This window comes from Camelus dromedarius, chromosome 8 (assembly GCF_036321535.1).
Source record: "Camelus dromedarius isolate mCamDro1 chromosome 8, mCamDro1.pat, whole genome shotgun sequence".
Taxonomy (NCBI): domain Eukaryota; kingdom Metazoa; phylum Chordata; class Mammalia; order Artiodactyla; family Camelidae; genus Camelus; species Camelus dromedarius.
This window is the reverse complement of record NC_087443.1, coordinates 28,401,647-28,407,719: the sequence shown is the minus strand read 5'-3', so window position 1 is coordinate 28,407,719 and position 6,073 is coordinate 28,401,647. Positions and strand designations below refer to the sequence as shown.

At 49.1% G+C, this 6,073-nt stretch overlaps 1 protein-coding gene across 17 annotated transcripts in view; it reads right to left on the bottom strand.

The window, feature by feature from the left end:
* The window catches only part of KCNMA1 (potassium calcium-activated channel subfamily M alpha 1), a 711,615-nt gene that overhangs the window by 88,428 nt on the left and 617,114 nt on the right, over nt 1–6,073 (bottom strand). The window lies entirely within an intron of this gene.

The window sequence follows — 6,073 nt, the reverse complement described above, 5'->3', positions numbered from 1 at the left end:
CATTTCCACCCCCTGGCAGTGGGTTCCATGCTGAACTGCAGAAATTTACATTCAAATACAAGTAACCAAACCCAAACAAACCAACCAACCCAGAGAGAAGGTACAGGATGGTTTTTAAATCACATCCTTTTCCTTCCTTGATTTTCAGGACCTCATTTCTCATCACACGATAAGGACTTTCCTACCGTTACATGCATCCTATCCAGATGGAGGCCAACCCTGCAGAGGCTCCTTGGGCAATAGTAGGCTGGATAAAATTGGGCAATTTCTCCTATCTCTGCAGGGCTTTCATCCCAGTGGCAAATACTGATTGTACTGAGCACCTATTATGTCGGGCACCATAGGTTTCAGGACATTTCTGAAGCCTCACAGTTGGCTTCAAATGTTCCTCCTGAGAACATAACCCCAGAGACAGACATCGCTTTCCCTTCCTGGGAACTCCTTCAGATGTGAGATGCTCTTTCAGAGGTAATAATCGTATCCATTAGTTGGTGACCTCCTTCAGGGCAGGGAACTCCTATTTCACTCTTCCCTGCACTTCCAGACCTAGCAGAGGACTCAGTGGATGCTCAGTAAACAACCAGCTACCAAGGGCAGCTGATGAATGGCCTCTAATCTCTGAGCATCTCAAACCATTTGATGGTGATTCACCAGACCTTCTATGGGGACCAGAAAAAGTGTCCAGAGGGAGCCCATTCACCTTTGATATCTTGCAACAATTTGTTTGGGGAACCACCGCAGCTCCTGCACTGGTTTTCACTCTACAGGGACAGTATCTGAAAGAGGGCATTGTGCTTGGAAGGGAGGCTCTATAACACGTCTCTAACCAGTCAGGCTGCCTAGAGTGTGGCCAAAGCCAGATGCTGTAACTGATCAGCAGAAAAGACTCCTGTCTCATGTCCAGTGGTGGTCAACACAGATGCTCCTAATTAAGCAACTATTTAGTGCTCCAATTCCAGGTCTGAACATTTCTGGGAGAAGGGTCTCCATCACAGGATGCTCCTCCCATGGCCCCAGTTCGTGTAAGCAGCAGTCCTCCAAATGTGGCCCCACACCAGCTGCCTTAGCGCCACCTGGGAGCTTGAGAGAAATGCAGTTCTCCAGCCCAGCCCAGCCCAGCCCTGTGGAATCAAGCTCTGTTTGAACAAGGTGTTTTAGATGATTCTGATGCAGGCTGAAGTTTGAGGATCACTGCTGTCAAGTTTTGCTCAGATGGAGAAACTTTGTGGTTTGAATCAATCCTACCAAAGTTAGCAGCTATCTGCAACAGACAGACCAGAAGGCTATGGTTCTATTCAATGAGACCAGGACTAGAGTTGGGCAAGAAAGGGGCCTGGGTGCACAATTGAAGGAGGCACCTCATATGCCTCACCTTCGTCCTGGTGCTGCTATGTGCAGAGTGCAGAGTGCAGAGTGCAGGTCTCGTGACACAGGCACATCCGGGTGGCCTGCTCTGACTCTCTCTATGACTCTTGGGAACTTGAGGGGTGGTGTCAACACCTGATGGGGATTCCTTTCGTGGAAGCCATACAAATGCCTCTTTCTTGCTGACTTCTAAGACCCCTTCAGCAAAGAAACAAGCCTAAAAACACAAATTAACTACTCGTTCTTATCAAGTGTAAAACTTACAATTCAGTTGTCTACCCTCCTTTCTCCCCATCGTTTCTTCCACACCACAGAAGACAACGAGCAGTTAATAACTAAGTCCTTCAGAGCACTGTTCAAGAGCAGCAGGCCACACAGGTGGGTCTCTGGCTGTGCCGGCCACCGGAGACTGGAGTGGGTCTTAGGTTGTCTCCCCAAAAGGTCTCATACCTCAGTCTTCAGCACCATAAATGGTTCTGACCGGATCTGCCTCATTTTCGGCTGTGTTTTATTTCTGGATAAATTTTATTTCCTGCTACATTCCAAGGATCCGGACTTTTGGATTCTGGCTCATGCCCTAACTCATCCCTCAACCCTACCTCCACCATCCAGGGTAATGATCATCTCTCCGGAGACACAGCTGCCCTTCTCTCCCGCCATCCTTGGAGCCACCTTGAGAAAACCTTCAGGCCACTCTGGACTTTCTGTATCTCTCTCCTTACATTTTTTTTTTTCTGCCCAAGAAGAAAACAATCAGGAACTGCTGTTACCTAGTCTGTCATCTCTGGCTAGGCAGCCACCATTCTCAGAGGAAGAAGGAGATGACTGCCTTTAGGTTTGGGAGACAACCCAGGAGAGCTGACATGTTCTTCAGTCCTGGAGGAGAGCATACGAGATGCTCTTGAAACGACAGGACAGGATGACCCTCTGCTGAACATGCAACGTGTCCAAAGACCTGCGTCAAATCCACCCAAGCCTTGGTATGACGAGACCCACTATTTCTTTCTTCTCCAGTCCTGAGGGGGCCTGTCATTTGCTATTTGTTTGTGCATTAAGAGGTGAATTTACTTAGCTAAGCTGTCCCTGCCTTCCTTCTTGATTCTGCCTGGTGGAAGGAATTGTGAGCGTGGCATCCTGTCCCCCACTTGGAGCGGGCTCAGGCCACTTTGCCATTTCTCGACTACTGAAACCTGTCAGGCCGGCAGTCCTAATGAAAAGACCCCACGGAAGGTATGAGTCAAAAGAGAGGGGATGGGACTTCACAAGCAGAGGAGTTTATTTCACTTAATGATCAGTTAGTGTCCAGGAGGAGAATCTGCTTTCCTCAAATCATATTTCCACTCTCATTCAGAAAATGAGTATCTAATATTACCCAGGTCCTGTGACATGAAGCTCCTTTCAAGGAGCTCAGCGTCTGCTTTTGGTGCTGTCGGTTATTCTTGCTAGCCTGGCTGGGGGCTATCTCTCTGTGTAGAGTGTTCGCCCAACCCGTGCTGGCTAAATCCTCATGGCCCAAGGCATCTTACACCCCGTCCCCTGGCGCCTGGAGAAGGAGGTGTATCTGATGTCAGGAAGGCTGTGTGTCTTGTTGGGAAGACAGCGTAGCCCACTTCTGGTCCCCCCGTTCTGCAGCAGATCCTGAATTGTCTGGCACCCAAAGGACCTTGGCAGAGGCTGGGGCGGGGCTGGGCCTTCTCTTCCCACTTCTGAATTTATGCAACATGTGTCTCCAGAAGGCCCTCATGGAGGATTCTAAAGCCATCTTTATCGTGCCATCAGTGCACCTCCCAACACAAGTCAGGGCACTGTCTCCTTGAAACCCTTCCAGGTTTTTGCCTATGACAGGCGAGGTTCTCATGACTGGGTGCCAGAATCTCCTATTTTCAACCCCAGTTACGCCATTCTAAGGACCCCTTGCTCCAGCCACATCTACTCCCTCCACTGGCCAGAAGAGTGAAGAAGTTAACAATACGGGTTTTGGACCATCTGGGTTCAGGTCTTCCTACTTAGGTACGACTCACTAGATTCACTATGCCTCACATCTCTGGGACTCAACTTCCTTATCTGTAAAGTGGAGGAAAGGGCAATCCCTCCTCACGGAGCTGAGGTCAGGAGTCAGTGAATCAACAGGCATAACGCTCTTGGAATGATGCCCGGTCCCCGGTAAGACAGTGGACAGGAGTAGGTAATCCGAGCCTAAGTTAAATAAAATCTCCTTCACAAACCAGGCCGGGCGTCCCAAACCAGAGGTAACGGCAGCTCTCTCTGCTCTCCCAGCCCATGCTGGGAGATCTCTCAACTGTCCTTCTACAACACTGCTGCATAGGCCTGTCTGTCTCCTCCATTAAACCGTGAGCATTTTGAAGACATGTATGCCATGTAATTTGAAGACGGTCACCCATCCTACTTTACACCCCTCAAAGACCTTCCACAACATCTTTAATACGGTAGGCTTTCTCTAAACATTACCCAGATAAGAATTAATCTGAGAAAAGAAATAGAAACAGGCTGCTGGAAAAAAAAAAGAAAAACCTTTTGAGTTGCACTGGAGGACAGAATGAGATCCAGCATTTCCTCCATACTGCCTACCCACTGAAGATACATTCTCAGCAGCCCAGAGGCGTTTGGGAAGGTAACTGCTCGAAGGGGGCTGTGGGATGGACGGAATGTGACTGGCAATGAGGACGGGGATTTAGGGAATCCATGGACCTTTTTCAACTGTCGTCAAAAATGGTATCTAATGGATCTTTTTTTTTTTTTTTCCTAGAGAGACTTTCTACAGAACTTTCACTGGCTATTCAGTAGGGTCTAGGAGGGCCCCAAATTAAGAAGCTTTGACTTAGTTATTTAAAGACAAAGTTCTTGCCCTCTAAAGCTTTGCCGCTGAAGGAAGACGCAGTTTTCCTTCCAGGACACGAACCCACTGAGTGGCAAGAACTGGGCAGCAGGTGCTTGGTGACTTTCGAGGAAAACTAGGAGAGGCTCCTTAAACAGGTCCCTGCTAAGAGACCAACCGGGAGGTGAGCAGCACAGTCCTGGTCACCTCCTCGGCCGCTCCTCCGTGGGGCATGAAGCCACAGGCACCTGGCAGGACACGCGGACCCCTGGCCTAGAGCGCAGACGCTCACCGTGTGGCTCAGTCTGGCCGTAAGGGTTGTCTTCTGTGGGGCGACCGCACAACATGCTGCATCAGGACCCAGACACCCCAAACGAGGCTGCTCATCTGATGACTGTGCAGAGAGTTAAGTGCCCCTTAGAAACCAGGGTAGGCCTCATCCCAGAACAAAGGGGAGGCAAAGCCCATCGGTGCAGAGGCCCTGCTGCATTTCATGCAGGCAGACGGCTTGCCAGGACCCTTCACGCAGAAGCTGGCTTTATGTGTAGGGGCCACAGCGGTAAATGAAAGCCCATCCCAGCCCATTCCGAGCTCTCAGGTTTCTCCTGGAGCTGTTCCTATCACTGCCCATAGGCCTCTAAAACCTGCCCGTGTGCAGAATGATTGATTCTGCTCAAGCTGCAAGCCACAAACTCGTGTCGAAACACCCACTTCAGATAAGTCATTAGCCTCCTTTATGGATGCTTCAGGTCAGAAGGAATAGGACCTGGGAGTCCTATCTTCTGGAGAGTAGAAAGGGAATGTTTGAAGACGTGGGGGAAACGCAGAGAAGCCGCAAGATGGTGCAGGAGCCAATCGGTTTTTTGTCAATCGGTGAGAGAGAGCTAGAAAAACCAGCCCCGGAAACCTCATTGCCAAGGCCGGGATTCAAACTGAACCAAACTGCCCACGGGCTCTTCATCCATACCCTGGGAAGGAAGGGAAAGGGAGAGGGCTCAGCACCCTGTCTGGGCTCTCACGTCAGACAGAGTCTTAAGAACACCTAGAACACAGAAAGTCATGGTGAAGGAGGAGGGTCTAAGACTTTCTGATTTGTCATGGATATAGTCCATTCCAGCCACGGGGATGGTTGTGGCTGGTGGGGTAAAATGCCGCAGTGACAACAGCCATGGCCAGAGAAGCAGCCCAAAGCCTCGGACACCGCAAACCCGAGTTGTGTAGCTTGGCAAGTTTCAGCTCCCCGCCTGACCTACGTTTAGCAATTCTGATGTATCACGGAGCAGACAGCTCCAGCCCAGGATGACTGCCTCCCTCAGCCCTTCTCCGACAGGCAATGAAAGCAAGACCCACTTTGAAAATTCTCCCCCATCATGCAAACTGACATAGGCATGCTTTTCAAAAACCCACAGCCAATCTGTTGATCATTACTTATTTACAAAGGCCTTCGGGCAGAAAGTCCTGTAAAAACCATACTTGATACGGTATACACTAGCTTTTTCTGCTTGTGGAAAAAAAAGTCCCCCCAAGGCTACCTCAAACCATCACTTTCTATTGCACATAAAATGTAGCGTGTAACACTAAAGTATTTAATATATATGGTATAATATATCTACAGGAAAGGCATTTGTGTAGAAGTATGTTACCCTGGATTTGGTAATTTGATGTTTTGCTGAAGGCTACGACTTAAAAAAGCTTCCACCTCGTACAGAAGACCTGTCATCTTGGTACCCAAGAGCCAACAGAATAAAGAAGTACCCTTAAGCAGCAAAACTTTGACACAGCTTTGAAGCCTATGAAAACAGTGTAACTCCTCAGAATTATTATTACTCAAGATCAAAGAAAGGAACCATACTTTACATAGCAAACAGGGAC